Source organism: Pan troglodytes, chromosome X (assembly GCF_028858775.2).
Source record: "Pan troglodytes isolate AG18354 chromosome X, NHGRI_mPanTro3-v2.0_pri, whole genome shotgun sequence".
Taxonomy (NCBI): domain Eukaryota; kingdom Metazoa; phylum Chordata; class Mammalia; order Primates; family Hominidae; genus Pan; species Pan troglodytes.
In genome coordinates, this window is record NC_072421.2 from 15816531 (window position 1) to 15835830 (window position 19300).

Genomic DNA, 19300 nt, shown 5'->3' on the forward strand with positions numbered 1-19300 from the left:
GAATGGGTGCTCCATTCCACCAGAGAAGCAGAAAAAATGGCCACCCTCGAGATGGGAGGTTGAAGTATTTCTACATTGGTTCCTTTCCCCTATTGTGGGGGTATTCCTAGGGGTTCTTCCCTCATATTTCTGATCTGTGCTCATACAAGGGCCTAGCAAATTTCTGAGATGTCAGAAGAGACCCTGAAGCAGCATGCAGAAAGGTGTGTGCTTGAGGTGGGGCCTTGTAAGTGCAAGCTGAGTCTAGATTTGCAAGGAACTGTCCATCTCAGCAGCAGCTGAAATCAGAGGTAGGCCAAGCAGGTGTGATGCAGGTATTAGGGGCATTTTCCTCAAGAATCAGCCAAGAGCTTCCCTTCACCTGAACTTCACCACTGGTTTCTTCTTGAGATAATGGCCATCTTCACTTCCTCACCTACCATTTTTTTCTCAACCCAAAATGATCAAATTTCAAACTCAAGCCGAGTTGCTGTTTGATTATGATATTGATGATAGCTAAATCAGATGGTCACTTCTCTGTTCTTATGTTTGAGAGTCCTTGATATACAGGTGGCATTTACATCATGGGACTGGATAAGACTACCTAGGGATTTCTGGATTATAAAATATGTGGTGCAAGAGTGAGCCATATTGCGTAAGTGAACAGAGGCAGGGGACACCCTAGGCAGTGATTAAGAGATCCTCTAAATGTCCATCTGAATCCCAATATCTGTTCTTCCAACCTACAAAAATACGACATTTGGAAGCCATTCCTTTGTGTCTTGAGAATTTTCTATTTTCCAGAACCTGCAATTTGCTAGGAAATATCCTGGGTTTTCATTAACAAATGTCAGAGCAGAAGTAATTAGCAGCCGATAGACCACAACATAGTTAGACAAATGGGCCATGGATTCTATGTAGGTAAAATGCACCACCAGAGGTGATTAAGGATGCCACTCATTACAAGTTTGTCCTACTTCTCAATCCACTGTAGGTCCTGTCTGAATACTATTCCCATATCCCACAACTCTGTGAGTCATGCTTCTTTATTTCTCTCGCATTCATTTTCATTGTCCCTCCATGGCTTTTCCTTTCCATAGGGAAAGACAGAGCAACTCTAACCTTGACTGTAGGTCAGGGTTAGAATGTTGTTTGAAAACTCTTTTATCACCCAGCCAGTCCATGACATGAGTTAGGACTCATTCAAGTTCGTTATTTAAATAGGAGCTAAAAATAATATTAATTAGGAGGAGGAGGGCATATATTAGTATATACAATATACTGTGATTGAAATGTAATAAGTGAATATTAATTGATAACATATTGACATTTTAGTGTAAGATTAATTAAACACAGGAGCTCCAAATGTGGGTGGATGCTTTCCCAGGTGTTGCAGAGCTTTGCTGTAAACCTTCCCTGATCTTGGCTGCCCCTTTTGTATCCACAAGGAAGATGAAATCAGGAAAGAAACGAGTCATTTCCATGAAACAATCTGAAATGCAGAGAAGAGTTGTGTTTGAAAATGTGTCAGAAGAGACAAAATGGTATGCCTTTTCCTCTGTTCTCTACCTGGACACTTCGGCTCCTCCCTAAAGACCTTCATCTCTGTGAACCTGACACTCCTGTGCAGTTATGTGCACCATCCTTTACAGTGGAGCTTCTCATTCTTAGCACTCCTCACGTTCTCGGCCAGATCATTATTGTCATGGGCTATCCTGTACATCGTAGGATGTTTAGCAGCATCCCTGGCCTCTATGCAGTAGATGCCAGAAGCACCTTCCAGTTGTAACAACTGAAAGTATCCCCAGATATTGTCAAATGTCCCCTAGGAAGGGGCCGAATAGCCCCCAGATGAAGACCACTGCAGACTCAAGAATTCAGTGAGCCCAAGAGAACCCTAGACGATTCCACTGTATTGTACAGAGTAGAAAAAGGGCTGCTTGGTTAAATGTTGGTTGTAAGCATTGAATTTAGACCATTGTCAGATGTGGTTAGAGCCCAAATTAACAACTAAAACAGAACTATGGGTCTTATATTTCTCAGCATAGGGGGCACAATCGAGCAGGCTCTTTTCCTTTATTTAAGTAGGGCCTTTGGGCAAATGCACTTCTGAATAGCCAATCACTAAACACATTTCTCTAGGTACCTGAGAGGAAAAAATCAGCACTGGTATGAGTTCTGTGCTGTGTTCACACATCTCCTTAAGCTTTCATTTTACTCTCAGCAATGACAAGCCAATTCCAGTCCATTTGTGACCTGCTAATGGGGTGCATTTTCTTATTTATCTGCTTTCACATTGTTCAGGGCCTCTTTGGGAAAACTCCCTGATTGCTCTCCAATCATTTCCTACCCCTTTTGAGAACATCAGGTATGAATTCAAGCTTGTCAAATCTTATATGATATATTCCATTCAGGAGCTAATACTTCATCAACCTTACCTGGCACTGGAAAATTCAATTTCTCAAGATACCAGCTGTTATCCTGGAGACCTTGCATATATGTTTGCAACAGCTAATAGAAACTCAGGTTTTTTTTTTCTGGCTGGTAAAGTTCTATGAATTGTATGCAAAGTATACCTTAATAAATCTTTAAAAATAAATGAAATGAATAAATTTATGGTATAATACAACTGCTTCTTTGTTATCACCCTAAATAACAACAAATAAAATAACAATACAATATATATGCAGATTATAGGACTTTTTAAAGGCATTTTTGTGTGAAGGCTGTTGGTTAGCTTCAAAAAGAACATTAAACTGTGGAGTCGTCTTTGATAAGGTTAGAGGCATATTATAATGAATATCCAGTCAACATCAATTTTTTGTTTTAAGGGTTGCAAATGTTGAAAAGGCCATCCATGGAGACACATTGTTCCAAATGGAATTAAAACTTCCATAGCTCAGTTTACAAGGTGAAGATAATCTCTCAGAGACATCAGAATGCTCCAGACATTTTTGTGTTAAACTCCAGTTGTGAAAACATTCAACTTCATCATTTGATCTGGAGACAGGAAATCCATGATCATGTGCAATCTCGTAGCAGGTTAATAACCACAGTAATTTCAAAGAAATCATGACCATAAAAGATGATTTCAGAATATTTGCAACAACTATAATCTGATGCAAAAGTATCTGTGAGGCCAGGCGTTGTAGCTCACCCGTGTAATCCTAGCACTTTGGGAAGCCAAGAGGGGAGTATTGCTTGAGCCCGGGAATTCAAGACCAGCCTGGGCAACATAGCAAGACCTTGTCTCTACTAAAAAATAAAATAAAATAAATGCTGGGTATGGTGGCATGCACCTGTACCCCCAGCTACTGGGGAGGCTGAGGAAGGAAGATCACTTGAGCTTGGGAGTTCAAGCCTGCAGTGAGTTATGATCACACCATTGCGCTCCAGCCTGAGTGACAAAGCAAGACTGTATTTTGAATTTAAAAAAAAAACTCTGTGATATTTATGGATGACAGAGGTACAGATACTACTAATACTATTCCAGTTGCCTGCATTCCTAATGAAGAGAGATGTTCAATTTCAGTTGGAGTTTAATAAAAACTAGATTTTTAAAATTTAAATTTACAGGACTCCTGAATTCTATCCATAGACTCCCAGGTTAAGAACCACAGATCTAATGAACTGACATACTCCATTGCAATATGAAGGGAAAAGCAAGGCAGAATTTTAAAACATTTGGAAGACAATGTAATTCAGATTTCCACCCAGCATCTGTTCCTTACAACTTTGAGATCATCTGTTTCCCCATCATTCATTCAGTCTTGATCTCAGAGACTGGCCCCCTGCTTTTCTCTGAATATGGTCCTGCCTCGGGGCCTTTGTGCTTACTGATCTTCCTGCCTGAAAGAAAAAAAAAAAAAAAAACAAAGTTTCGTTTAACTTTCTGTGTAGCTGTCTTTGTCACCGCCTTGAGATTTTGACCTGCTATTTAGAATTGCAATTTAGAATTTAGAATTGCTATTCGGAATTGCAATCTGTGCTGTGAGAGTTAATTTCAGCACTTATAGAATTGGCCTAAGTTATTCTGTTGAAATAAGAAATGCACCTGTATCTATATGGCACTGATCCCTGGCCAAGGCATGAAACCCATTGGTTAATAGTGTTGCTGTGTAACCATGGGTATGAGGAGTTTGGGGAGGTTTGTACCAGCTTGTCAGCATTGTTTATTGATAACCATGAGATTGGTGATCCGCACCTGGTCAGGGTGAGCCCCCCAGCCCCCACCCCCCAGAGGTCTCTGCTGCCAAGGCTGGTTACACAGCAGGAGTATGTATATGTAGCCAGCAAAATAAATATATATTTTTTAAAATCTCCAGTCAGTAATCCCAGTACTTTGGGAGGCCGAGGCGGGTGGATCACAAGGTCAGGAGTTCAAGAGCAGCCTGGCCAACATAGTGAAACCCCGTCTCTACTAAAAATACAAAAATTAACCAGACGTGGTGGCGCATGCCTGTAGTCCCAGCTACTTGGGAGGCTGAGGCAGGAGAATCACTTGAACCCGAGAGGTGGAGGTTGCAGTGAGCCGAGACTGCACCACTGCACTCCAGCTTGGGTGACGGAGCGAGACATCGCCTCAAAAAAGAAAAAAAAATATTCAGTTAAAACTCCATTTTGGGTTTCCAGGTTCAAGGAGATACTGGCTGCTGATCAGAAAGCAAGAGTGCATCCTACCAGGGCCCTTATGGAGGGAAGACAGTCCTACTCTTGATCTCTCCAATCCCTTGTTACCATGTAGCCCTTGGCTGTGATGTATAGCCTTACATTAATGCTCTTTCTCAATTGTATCCTTTTCCTGTAATAAACTCCAGATATTTAAGCATTGTCATTTAGGGTCCTGTATTTTTTAGCAATCAAGTGCTGTTTAACTGCCACCATCATTAGTGCACAATCCCTACCCCCAACTCTTCCTCCTCCTTGATGCTGAGTTACTTGTCTCCATGGCACCTATCACCATCTGACATATTATATTTTTTACTTACTTATTTTGTTCATCATATTACATATGTATTTGTTACTTTGCTTATTATTTTTATTATCATCTCACTGGGAGACTCCATGACAGCAGGGTTTCTGGCTTAATTTTTTTTTTTTTACTGCAGTATCTTCATTATCTGTACTATAGCAAATATTTGATGAATAAATGAATGAATTAAATAAAAATGCAGTGTCGAAAAATCGCTTTGAATTCAAGGCTGTTTTGGCCCAGCTCCGAGGCTGAAAATCAATACACAGAAGCTTAGAAAGATGGACAATGATAGAGCGTGTGTTCACCTGCTGATTATACTCAAGTCAGTTATGATAAGGAACAGAGATGTTAACTGATGGTCAGCTGCAGTAGGAATTGATGCACCTAATCTACATTGACTCAAGACCAAAAAGTGATGCCCATGAAGGGCTGCAAGTGGCTAAGAGCTTCTCTTTCTGACAGCTATTTCAGCCTCTGAAGGTAATCGGAGTCACCTAGGTATGGTATCTCTTTCAGGTTCTCTAATACTTTCAGAAGCTTTTTTTTTTTTTCCGGGACTTTGCCTGAGGGCTGGGAGAACAGAATGACTGGGAATTGGCAAGCACCACAGGGGTTTTCAGTCAGGGACACTAGCAGTGAGTTTGGGGGATCTCAAAATTTGATGGTAAGCTGCTTCGATGGACCACTGATACAGAGATTTGGCTTCTTATCACTGAAAACATTACTCTGTCGAAGCCTCCATTTGGACTGATGGTCTGGAAAATACAGTTTAACTTTGAGTGCTACCCTGTTGAATAATAACCAAGTCCTTCTTTGCTCTAGAGTAATGGCTTCCTAAGATTTATCTGTATCAGAGTAGTCTGAGGAGTTTTTTTTTTTAATATAGAGTCTGCCCTTCCTCTCCACTCCCCACCCTGATTGAGATTCTAAATCATCAAGTCTGTGGCCTGGGGAATCAGTATTTTTCCAATTTCTGTGTGTGATTTTACAGTTTGAGAGCAACTGCTTTGAATTGTATTAAAAAGATTAGTGAATTCAAAAGTGATTAGTGATTCCAATGTTCAAATTACATTCATTTTTTGAAATGGGAAAATCCCATTTCCAATGTGAAAGTGTATCCGGAATTGGTGGGTTCTTGGTCTCACGGACTTCCAAGAATGAAGCCGTGGACCCTCACGGTGAGTGTTACAGCTTTTAAGGTGGCGCGTCTGGAGTCCGTCCCTTCTGATGTTCAGATGTGTTCGGAGTTTCTTCCTTCCGGTGGGTTCGTGGTCTCGCTGGCTCAGGAGTGAAGCTGCAGACCCTCGCGGTGAGTGTTACAGCTCTTAAGGCAGCGCGTCTGGAGTTGTTCATTCCTCCCGGTGGGCTCATGGTCTCGCTGGGCTCAGGAGTGAAGCTGCAGATCTTCGCGGTGAGTGTTACAGCTCATAAAAGCAGCGTGGACCCAAAGAGTGAGCAGTAGCAAGATTTATCGCAAAGAGCGAAAGAACAAAGCTTCCACAGTGTGCAAGGGGACCCGAGCGGGTTGCCAATGCTGGCTCGGGCAGCCTGCTTTTATTCTCTTATCTGGCCCCACCCACATCCTGCTGATTGGTAGAGCCGAGTGGCCTGTTTTGTCAGGGCGCTGATTGGTGCGTTTACAATCCCTGAGCTAGATACAAAGGTTCTCCACGTCCCCATCAGATTAGTTAGATACAGTTTCGACACAAGTTTTCCAAGGCCCCACCAGAGCAGCTAGATACAGAGTGTCGATTGGTGCATTCACAAACCTTGAGCTAAACACAGGGTGCTGATTGGTGTGTTTACAAACCTTGAGCTAGATACAGAGTGCCGATTGGTGTATTTACAATCCTTGAGCTAGACATAAAGGTTCTCCACGTCCTCACCAGAGCAGCTAGATACAGACTGTCGATTGGTGCACTCACAAACCTTGAGCTAAACACAGGGTGCTGATTGGTGTATTTACAATCCCTGAGCTAGATATAAAGACTCTCCACGTCCCCACCAGACTCAGGAGCCCAGCTGGCTTCACCTAGTGGATCCCGCACGAGGGCTGCAGGTGGAGCTGCCTGCCAGGCCCGCGCCGTGTGCTCGCATTCCTCAGCCTTTGGGTGGTCGATGGGACTGGGCGCTGTGGAGCAGGGGGTGGTGCTCGTTGGGGAGGCTCGGGCTGCATGGGAGCCCATGGAGTGGGTGGGAGGCTCAGGCATGGCTGGCTGCAGGTCCCGAGCCCTGCCCCGCGGGAAGGCAGCTAAGGCTCGGTGAGAAATCGAGTGCAGCGCCTGTGGGCTGGCACTGCTGGGGGACCCAGTACACCCTCCGCAGCCACTGGCCCGGGTGCTAAGCCCCTCATTGCCCGGGGCCAGCAGGGCTGGCCGGCTGCTCCGAGTGCGGGGCCTGCCAAGCCCACCCCCACCCAGAACTCCAGCTGGCCCGCAAGCGCCGCATGCAGCCCCGGTTCCCGCTCGCGCCTCTCCCTCCACACCTCCCTGCAAGCTGAGGGAGTGGGCTCCAGCCTTGGCCAGCCCAGAAAAGGGCTCCCACAGTGCAGCGGCGGGCCGAAGGGCTCCTCAAGTGCCGCCAAAGTGGGAGCCCAGGCAGAGGAGGCGCCAAGAGCGAGCAAGGGCTGTGAGGACTGCCAGCACGCTGTCACCTCTCAAAAGCAGTGAAATCCTTTCAGAGGCAACTGTTTGCTCCAGGTTTCCCGAGTTTCCTAACATCTTGTTTCTGTCTTCCAATCAGTGTTCTATTGTTTAAACTCCCAGAGGGAGAGTAGAGAAGATGAAAAGCAAAATACACAATGCTATAGGTCTTGAACTCCTGGACTTAAGCGAACCTCCTGCCTCAGCCTCCAAAAGTGCTGGGATTACAGGCGTGAGCCATGGCACCTGGCCACACAATGCTACAGGTTTGCTGTTGAGTTGCTTGGGAAGAAGCTGCTGGCTGGTTGTTTTTCATAAGCTGTTGGGAAGGAAGGAAAGGGGACAGGTGGTAAATAATTTTCCCAAAAGTAAAATAGCCAGTAATTGGAAGAGTTGGGTATAGAAGCAAGATCTTTCCACTAACATGCCACACCCCACCCCAATACCAACTTCTTTCTACAATTCTGTACTGTCACAATAAGAAACTGAAATAGTAGTCAGTCACACACAATTTACCTAGAGTGGCCAAATGAAGCCTCATCAAATTAAACAGCTTGGAGTTTGTGACCAGCCTGGCCAACATGGTGAAACCCCATCTCTACTAAAAATTCAAAAATTAGCTGGGTCTGGTGGCATGCTCCTGTAATCCCAGCTACTTGGGAGGCTGAGGCAGGAGAATCGCTTGAACCTGGGAGGCAGAGGCTGCAGTGAGCCGAGATCACGCCATTGCACTCCAGCCTGGGGACAGCACGAGACTCCGTCTCAATAAATAAATAAATAAACAAGTTTGTCCTTAGCTTGTGTTTAAGCCATAAAAGTGAGGCACACCTTTGTGTGCGGGACATCATCAAAACATCTCCCTTAGCTCTCCCCACAAGCTGGCATTCTTCTGAAGCAGTTAACAAAAGCCAGCCTCATTGTACATAGTCTAACTGTCCCCAGAAGGCAGTCATGACTGGAGTCAGTGGTATTGGCTCTTAAAAGCTGGATGTGCAAATTTGTTTCCAAATTTTGCATTCGGTTATGTCATGTTGGTAGCTTGAAATTGGTCATGGTAGGCATTTCTACACCACAGAAACTGGCAAACACTACAAACCAAGTGCTTGTAATTTTTTACTGGGGATTTGGATGTTAAACATTTTACCAGCACATCACTACTCAACGACTAGTGTCCATGACAAAATGTCATTATGTTGCCTCTGGTGGTCAGGTAAAGCATGTGATGAAGTGCTTTCTATATTGAAAGCAGCCATATATCATATATTGTTCTGTTATTCTCATTGGGGGAAACAAGCGTCCTAACTGATTTCTGAGTCATTCTTCTTGTGACTAACAAACTAATTCAGAGAAGCTTATTATTCCGTGACTCTCCACTTAAAGAGGGACCTTTGCCCTCTATGACAAGCCTAAGAAGATGAAAGTTACAGAAAAAGCTGTTTGTTTTAATGACTTCTTTTAGCACAGTACAGTTGGAAGTCTCACATCAAACCAAAGTTTTTCTCTCAAAGTAGCTGTCTCCAGTCCTGACCTAGAGTGGAAATCACATGAGACACAGAAATTCACAGCTCACGGAGAATTATCTGCCAGCATCATTGAGCAACCAATTTAGCATCACTGCCACTGGTGAGGATCCATAGTAGAACAGCTGCCTTCAATCCACAGATTATTGAGCTAAAGACAGAGAATTGCTTATTCATTAATCAGAGTGAACAATGTCATCATTGACCAGGCAAGGGAAAGAGTATATTTAAAGCCTTGGAAACTGACAAATCGAGATTTCCACTGGTCAAAGTCTTTCCAAATCCCTGGTGTAGTGTCTTCCCTGTAGCTGGTACTGGCACACGTTTGGTTCTTCCTCTTGTCTGCCGCTAAATCCCCAGAGTACAGAGTACATTTTCACTAAACCCAACTAACATAGGCAGCGATTGGATCAGAAGAGCTTATTAATGAACTGAAGGGCACAACAGGGACTGCTTACATCACTAACTGTTGGTAGCTAGGGGCTGTGCAGGAAACTTTTTTTTTATTTTTTATTTTATCACCAGCAGTTAGGTCCAGAATATAACTGATAACAGCCACATTTGAATTACATTCCTACAAACACCACGGTTAATGTCAGTTCTGGAAAATGCAGGGAGGAAAACCACCAAGGTGATGCTCTAGTTAATAAAAATATTCCAAGGAAACCATTTTCATCTCAAATGATTACTCTTAGCTTTGTCTGAGAGAATACCTAGACTATCCTTGGGTGGCAAATGACTCCAGCGACCCTTGCTATTTGGGTGTCAGTCCTTTCCATTAAGACTAGAAAAGTAGCCTGTAATCCCAGCACTTTGGGAGGCCAAGGCGGGCGAATGACGAGGTCAGGAGATCGAGACCATCCTGGCTAACACGGTGAAACCCCATCTCTACTAAAAATACAAAAAATTAGCCAGGTGTGGTGGCGGGCGCCTGTAGTCCCAGCTACTCAGGAGGCTGAGGCAGGAGAATGGCGTGAACCCAGGAGGCGGAGCTTGCAGTGAGCCGAGATTGCGCCACTGCACTCCAGCCTAGGTGACAGAGCGAGACTCCATCTCAAAAAAAAAAAAAGACTAGAAAAGTATATCTGTTACAGACTGTATAGCATCAGCCCTCCATATTCATGGGTTCTGCATCCAGAGATTTCAAAAATATTGAAGAAAAACAATTAAAACATAACAATTAAAAATACAGTATAATAACTATATAGTATTTATATTGTATTCAGTATTTTAAGTAATCTAGAGATGATTTAAAGTACATGGGAGGATGTGCCTAGGTTATATGAAAATCCTGTATCATTTTATGTCAGGGACTTGAGCATCTGTGGATTTTAGTATCCAACAGTGATCCTGGAACCAATTCCCCAAGGATACTGGAAGAGGACTGTACCTGTTGGCTCTGTTTCAGTTAGGTTCCTGCCAGCAATGGTCTTCCAACGAGTAAAGGCTGATTTGCATCTATGCTGCTCTCTCCATATTCTTTTCTCCTTATGACAAGCAGCATGAAGGACTGCTGGCCTGGGGAACACATCTTATCTGAATTCCTGGAAGAGACAAGCCAATAGACCCACTTATGACCAAGAACTGGACACTCACATGCTCTTAGTAATCATTAGATTCTAACGAATAGAATCTACTCAAGTTAGGTTAAGTAAAAGGATAAAGATCTCATGGAAGAGGAAGCTGTATAGGTTCCAGGAAAAGCAGGAATGAAGAAGATAGTTTCAGGAAGTTTAACAATACACATACATGCATACTTACTCTGGTGTCCTACCACTTATCTGACTCAGTTGTCCATTCTCTGAGTCTTTGTATTGCTTGATTCAAATTTTCCAAAGAAGAAACATCAGTGACCACTGATAAGCATACAGATTGACTACCCTGAGAGTGCTGTCTATCCCTGTCTCATTAGACAGTGGGCAAAGCAATGTAGGACGGTTTCATATTCTCAGGACTAACAACAGGGAACAAGGTAAGATTGAATAGGAAATCAGTCATGGAAGACATATCCACTAGCATCTTTACTCAGTACCATAACAAACCAAAGAATAGTGCCATAGTCTGCAGTTTACTTTTTAAATGAATGGTGCTCTGGATCTGCACATTATGAAATTTACCTCTAAATCAATCATGTAAGCTGGCTTAGGCTCAAAAGAAAAAATATATACATACATAAAGGTAAAACAAGCAGCCATTCTATCATTTCAGCCATCCAATGAATAGATTGACCATGAAAAAAATCAACTGAGCCAAAATGTTTGATCTGATGATCTAGAGCAGAAGGAGCAGAAGGATTTGACATTCGTGTGGCAATAAAAATTATTGTTATATTAATTGTGCTTACTTCTCATTGTGAGGTTAATGTTTTGCTCTTCATTGCTAATTATAGATCAGGGTCAGAAAACTTTTTCTGTAAAGGACCAGATAGTAAATAATTTAAGTTATTCAGGCCATCTGCTCTCTGTGACAACCTCTCAACTCTTCTGACATGCTGATGCAGCCATAGACAATATGTAAATTAATGGGTGTAGCCAATTGCCAATAAAGTTTTATTTACAAAAACAGGTGGCAAGATGGATTCCGTCTGCTAACCATTGTTTGTCAACCTCTGTTTTAGATCATTTCTTGTTCTTCTCTGTCAAACATCTAGGTTTTTTTACATACATACCATCAGAGGACACAACCCCCCACTCCTCCTTGTTGTGGTCATCAAGAAATGTCTGGTTATTACCGGGAGGTGGAGGTTGCAATGAGCCGAGATCGCGCCACTGCACTCCAACCTGGGCGACAGAGCGTGTCTCCGTCTCAAAAAAAAAAAAAAAAGAAAAGGAAAGAAACGTCAGGTTATTAGATCCAACTATATTGTTGCAAATGACAGGATCTCAGTTTTTTATGGCTGAATAGTACTCCATTGTGCGTATGTACCACATTTTCTTTATTCATTCATCTGTTGATGGACACTTAAGTTGCTTCCAAATATTGGCTATTATGAATGGTGCTGCAATATACATGGGAGTGCAGATATCTCTTCTATATCCTGATTTCTTTTCTTTTGGGTTATATACCTCAGAATGAGATTGTTGGATCATATAGTAGCTCTATTTTTAGTTTTTTGGGAAACCTCCAAACTGTTCTCCATAGTGGTTACACTAATTTACATTCCTACCAGCAGTGTATGAGGGTTCCCTTTTCTCCACATCCTTGCCAGAAATTGTTATTGTCTGTCTTTTGGATAAAAGCCATTTCTATCTTCCTTTTAATCGTTGATGCTTGTCATTGTTCTTGACAACTTTTCCACTCATAGCGAAGACAATTCACCCTGCATCCTAGTGTCTCTGTCCCTTGAAGTCTTCACTTCCAATAATCTTCTCATCTACATCACTTAATCCACCCACTTTCTCTTAGAGTCTGCCATCTCCAATAACCAAACTACCTGTAAAATCTTGATTTCGAGCCTCTCACTAACCATCAAGCCCTCTCTCTCTCTCTAATTCACTCACTCTAGTACCCCAGACACCAATAGTTCTTTGACTCACTGAGACCACTAGAACCTCCAGTCCATTGACCCTATCACTTTTTCACCATCCACCATCCCTGCCCTCGCAAGTCCTCCTATCCCTCCTTGCGCAGTTTAGACAGCAGTCATACTCTTGGATACTCCCCTTAACTCCATTGTTCCTCTTTCCCGGTTCTTTACCCAAGCTACAGCTGTACCTGAGCACTAAATATGGCTGGAGGAAAACAAGCATGACCACGGTGCTCAAGTGGGCACTCAACATACCTAACAAGCCTACCATGTTTATCTAGTAACGTTAACTTTCCCACTCTTGGAGACAATTACTTTACATCTTTCTTATTCTCCAACCTCCAAAGTCACCTCCCTATAATCACTTTTTCTGTTTTGTTGGCGAATAGAAATTATCCAAGCTTGTATTTCCCTGGGCTCAGGAACATTTGTGCTGCAGAGTTGAAGGTTATGGTTCCCCAGAGGCAGGTGCCTTCTGTGATGAGTGCCCACTTTCTTGGCTTGCATCTCTGAAACTCACTGAGGGAATTATGCTAGATTTTCCCAGGATTAGAAGACAGAGAGCACTTGGAGACCTAGGGTAGAGTTTGCTAACATGGAGAGACTTTAATTCTCCAAGACTAAAGGGGATCTGGGGTTTGGGAATGGGTCCCAGAAGCTGGTGCTCATGTCCTCTTCCCACATAACAGCTTGTGTTGGAGAGGTGGCACAGCATTAAGAGGGAGTGGCTACAGGGTCTCTGTAGGAAGGCTGGGTCTCAGGCACTAGGGCTCCCAGCCCCAGCCTGAGCATTATGTTACATGGTTGCCTCGGAGCCTCCTGCCTCCAAAGAACCACATGGGCCTAGACTACAAACATCATTAGCGGCCACCTGGACCTAAGACCAAAGGGCCCTTCTTGTATGTTCTGGGCAACACAAACCCGTGATATCTCTGCTTAACCCTTCAGTGGAGCCCATATTGTGACTAATGTTGAATTTCCAGCCAGGCTGATGGTGGTTAAGAATCAATTAAATTCTCTTTAGAGAACTAAAAAGGACATTCTTTAAACCTTATGTTGAAAAGTAAAATGCAGACCCGCTACATTTGATTCTGTACAATGCAACTCAGAGGAATAAATTTCTACCACTGGCTTTCTGAAGCACATCCTTAAGCGAAATGCACAAAATGTGAATTGAATGAAAATCAAGGTGATACTATACTATCCTCAGTTTTCATGGTCATAGCTCAACATTTACAATGTAAATACTTAGGCTTCCAAGTATGATACAACAGAGGTGTCTTCTTGAATGAATGACACATCAACACTTAGAATATCACATTAAAATTCCCACACAGACCTGTAGAACCATCTGATTTTTACTGTACTAAAAAAACCCCAAGCTTTTCAAAAGGGCATTGAAAGTTAGAAAATCTCATATCTTCAGGAATGAGCAAAGAGGCCTTAGGTGGGAAAGGAAGTGAGCAGAAATCAATTTTACTTGCTTCGGTCTCACAATGGATTTTGCAAAGTAAAGGGTAGAAAATCAATCTTGTCAAATCAGTGAGAATTTATACACTTGAAGGAGTCGAAAGGTCTTGGAGGGTATATTAGGTAGTAACACATTCTTCTTTATCACATCATAGAGGTGATAGCATGAAGATTGAACCCTTTTCTGTACTGAGAGGACCCTGCCAAGGATTTTGGCCTTGTTTCTCATCCAGAAGAGCCCAAGGCAGAACCAATCCTGAGACTGACTTCCTTAGTTCCCCAGTCCAAACACCCTGAAGGGAAGGATGGAAGCAAGACATAGGAAGCCCTAGCTGTTCCTGTTCTTTACTCACAAAAACAAACAAACAAACAAAACCTCCAGGTTACATCTAACAGAAAGCCCCCCTGCCCTGCCTCTGGAAATGCACGCCTTTGGAATTTGCAGGCACCTCAGCCATATGATAAGATTGGTCTGTGGTCATGAAGTAAGTCTATTTCACAATGAGTAGGAGCTGGTCACTCCCAGTGACACCACCGTGGAATGAGACAAGAAACCAGAGTGTGGGAGGTGGGCCTTGAACAGAAGGGAGGCTCGTTTTCTCTCTGGGCTTCACTCTCCAGGATGTGGAGGAAACATCACAGATAAGTGAAGTCAGGAGAGGTAAGGCACCAATGTCCTCTATCCCAGGGATGTTGGCCAAAAGCTAAGCCAGGAGGTGAACCTGTAGCAAACTCAGCTTCCCTCTTCGTTTCCACAAACTTTAATGAAGCCTCTTGTAAAACATCTGCTTACTTGGAACTTTCTTGCTTAGATTTATAGAAGAGTCATGAAGGCCAGCAGAAGAGAGAACAGCACTCCCCCACCACACCACACCCGCTAGGTGAGCACGCCAGTGGCCCTGTACTTAGTGAGAAGGCCCCAAAGGGAAGCGTCAAGGCTGAGAAGTCCCACTTCCTGGCCCCACCTGGACTTTTCATTCATCACACTGGCAAACTTGATGATGTAGGCTTGATGTGATTAAAGGAAACTGACAGAAGCGTATGACCTTGGGGAAGTTGCTTGACCTCTCTAAGCCTCAGTTTCCGTAGCTGTAAAATGGATATAATAACAGCACCTATATAATAGAATTATTATAAGTATTAAATGAGTTGATGTTTGTGAAATTCTTAGGGCCATGCCTGGCATGGAGTAAGCACTGTATGCATGTTGGATGGAATAAAAATAATCATTATGCAGGGCAGGTGGGGGGGTGGGGGGGGGTGCAAAAAAAAAAAGAAATAATCATGGCCGGGCGCAGTGGCTCACGCCTGTAATCCCAGCAGTTTGGGAGGCCGAGGCGCACGAATCATCTGAGGTCAGAAGTTCGAGACCAGCCTGGCCAACATGGTGAAACCCCGTCTCTACTAAAAGTACAAAAATTAGCCAGGCGTGGTGGCCTGCGCCTGTAGTCCCAGCTACTTGGGAGGCTGAGGCAGGAGAATTGCTCGAACCCGGGAGGCAGAGATTGCAGTGAGCTGAGCTGGCACCAATGCACTCCAGCCTGGGCGACAGAGCCAGATGCTGTGTCGAAAAAAAAAAAGAAGAATCATAATTATGATATTATGTATTGTACTTCAGATAAATCAACACAGAACTGATGGCTATTAGGTATTAACAGGTTTGGTGGGCAGAATTCTAAGATGCCCCCAAGATTCTAAGCCTCTGGTGTACATACTTCTTTTGCCAGTTATTCAATCAAACACTATCCTGGGTGGTGCTTTGAAGTGATTTTGAAGATACAATTAAGGTCCCAAATTACAGGGTGGGCCTGTCCTAATCAGGTGAGCCCTTTAGAAGCAGAGCTCTTGCCGCCAGCCAGCTGGTCACAAGGTAGGAAGTCAGGGAGATGCACTCCACCTGGCCTGGAAGAAAGTGCACATCGACATCAAGAATATCCTGTGGAAAGGGCCACATGTCAAAAAACTGTCGGTGGTCTTCAGACGATGAGAGCAATCTCGGCTGACAACTAGCAGGAAAAGAGAGACCTCAGCCTACAATTGCAAGGAACTGAATTCTGCCAACAACCAATGAGCTCAGAAGACCTCTGAGCCCCAGATGAAAACCATTGCCCTAGCCAACACCTTGATTGCAGCCATGTGAGACCCCCAAAGCCAAGAATGCAGCCACCCCATCCCTGAAATTCTGAGCTACAGACATTACGAGACAATCAATTGGTGTTATTTTAAGCCACTTAAGTTTGTGATCATTTGTTACACGCAATAGAAAACTATTACAGAGGAAAGAAAAGAAATACACAATTAGGAAATAAGCAGCCAATTTTGTCCAAAGCCCAGGAAGCTTCTCCTCCACCCTCCCACATTACAGGGAAAGACTTTGTCACTAAGTCATTCCAAAATAATACCAGTTCAGAAAAAAGTTCATTTGCCATGTTAGGTTTGGTCTTATGGGAAGGGGTCGTCATTCTGTGCTCACCAGCATCACTGGCAGAACAAGGCTGACCCATTTGCCTCAGGAGGCAGCAAGTTTGGGACCTCCCAGGCTGGTTCATGTGATAAGGGAAAGGGCTGTGTGATGTCCAGGCCTAAACCTGGCACAGCCTCCCGGTATCACACTGGGACCTCTGACCTACAGACTGGGCTCCACCTCCTTTCCCAGACCTACCAGGAAATTAAGCAGGGTGTTTTTAGGACCCAGTGACCAGTACTCTGGGATTCATTGAAGAAAAGAGAAGGTGGAGTGTGTACTGATTAACAGCCCTGGCTTGGCCATTAAACTCCGGCTTCACCACCTACTGACTTTGTTAAGTTCCTTAACCCCTCTGCACCCCCATCCATAAAATCGGGATAAGAACTGTGAGGGTTTGAGGGAAGGTTTATAAATCACTAATGCATCATGCCTAGCTTTCAGCAAGCCATCTAGAATGGGAGCTATTATTCAGTTGGTTTTGATGCTGGCTTGGTCTGAGGCTGAAGCCCTAATGCTGGGCTTTTATCATATTATGAAGGCTGAAACCTCATGCTCCAGAGTAGACAGCTGAGCACATCTTAGACCCTCATTTCTGAGCCCCTAATGTCTGCTTAATGGCTGGCCACTGTGACCTGGTACACGGAGTATCAGCCCATGTCAATTAGCCCCATTATAAACCCTGAAGAAATAAGCCATCCTTTCCTGGTCCCTTCCTCTTGCCTTCCTCTTTCATTGTAACATGAATTGTGCTAGCAATGGGCACCAAGTAGCCAGCATGTGTACTGAATAAAAGCAAGGAATATGTAGTACAATGACAATGAGATTGGTTGACAATAAATATGTGTCGTTTGCAATCTAAAAACAGACAAAATGATCATTTAAAACAGATGGGTTCATGAGTTTATGTCCATCATTCATAAAGGTAAGGTCTATTCAATGCCACTTAACCAGCTTTGATGATAGAATTTATGAGGTTGTACCAGGTTGGAATGATAAAGCACTCAAAGGTATATGCCACTTATAAATATAACCACATCTAGACTCATAACAGATTATTTAAATATAATATTCTTTTTGAGCATGGCTAAGTGAGGTCATTTGAAATTTTCCTAAATTGCTATGAGTGAAGTGGTAACGGTATTTTTCCCATCTGTAGGGATGACCATCTATTATATGGACTTGCAAATTGATTAACTGCCTGGACTATCTAAGAAGAAAAAAATGCTGTTCTAATAATTGTTACAGTTCTGGGTTAAACTCGGTGGATTTGACTGAGGGAAGATTAACATAAGCAAGGGTCTGATACATTTTATATGAGAAACCATGCTATTTTCTAAACTGGTGCTTTCAGAAAGAAAACCATAGCAAAACGTCTACAGCTCCTCACCCCTTAGTGGATGACTCTGACCAGAGCGTAACATCCAAGAAATCAAGTATCTTTACCTGTCACATTCCTTACCACCCTGGTGCCTAGAATAGTGCCTGATAAAGACATGGGAATTCATCACATATTTTCTAAGTAAATGAACTAAATGAATTACCTAGTGGCAGGATGTTGATGTTAATTAACTGCGTAAATCCTAAGCAGTACATGTAAATATGATCAGATCAATTTTTTTAAAAGTAGGAGGTAAAGTTCTGTTAAAAAGAAGTAGGAGAGGTAACGTTCTGTAAAGTCACATTTGAATTATTGTGTACATAGGAAAAGAAGGAAACCCGGTGTCAGTGGAATCTATCACTACAAAGTTTTCATTCTTGAATGGAAATTTCCAGAGCTTATGTTGTAAACCATTTTATGATGGGTCATTTATGAGGAGCAAACCTTTCGCTTAAGTGACTATGTGACAACAGTGCCATCTGCTGGGGAACTAGCTGTGCATTTTAGACTAATATTCTGGAGTCTTTCATATAGCAAATTAAAAATTACAGAAAAATTATATTGGAAATAGATTTAGAGATCATCTAGACCATATGTAATCTTACAGGTAAGGATTTGACTTAAGGAGTTACAATTTTCTTTCGATTGATGCAATGGAGCCCCAAATTCATCTCTCAGAGAGATAACTGAAACTACAGCCATCATTACTAAATTATACCAGTGTTCCTGTAAATCTGAAACTGAAAGGCAGTTAAAAATCCATTCATCGAGCCTCCAAAGAGCACTGTCCAATAGAAATCTGTTCAATGGGGCAATGGAACTTTCTTCTGCAATAATCTGTACCTGCACTGTTCAATACAGTAGCCACTAGCCATTTGTGCATATTTTATACCTGAAATGTGGCTAATGACACTGAGAAACTGGATTTTTAATTTTACCTAATTTTAATTAATTTACACTTCTAAATAGGCACATGGCTACAGCAGGGTTTCTCAACCTGGGCACTACAGTATTAACAGTTTGGACTGGAAAGTTCTTTGCGGTGGGGGTTGTCCTGTACATTGTAAGAGGCTTTGCAGCATTCCAGACCTCTACCCACTACATGGCTGTAGCACCCCTCCTCAGTTGTCACAAACAAAATGTCTCCAGTTATTGTTAAACATCACTGGGTAACAAAATTAACCCCAGTGGAGAACCACTGAACTAGTTGCTACTGTATTAAGCAGCAAGGTTCTAGAATATGCTTAATATGTATAGTGTTTTGGTTGAAGAAAAGAACTGGCGCCCACACTATGCTAGGACAGTAGTGGTTTTGTTGTAACAACAGGGAAGCTTAAAACAAA

General features: G+C 43.0%; 1 long non-coding RNA gene across 1 annotated transcript; it reads right to left on the reverse strand.

The window, feature by feature from the left end:
* Nucleotides 1-2641: 2641 nt before the first annotated feature.
* LOC104003845 (uncharacterized) lies at nucleotides 2642-15280 on the reverse strand. The gene is made up of 3 exons (XR_676616.3): nucleotides 11785-15280; nucleotides 10507-10660; nucleotides 2642-7915 (listed from the first exon to the last, which is right to left on the reverse strand). It is a non-coding gene; the product is annotated as an uncharacterized LOC104003845 (long non-coding RNA).
* Nucleotides 15281-19300: the final 4020 nt, after the last annotated feature.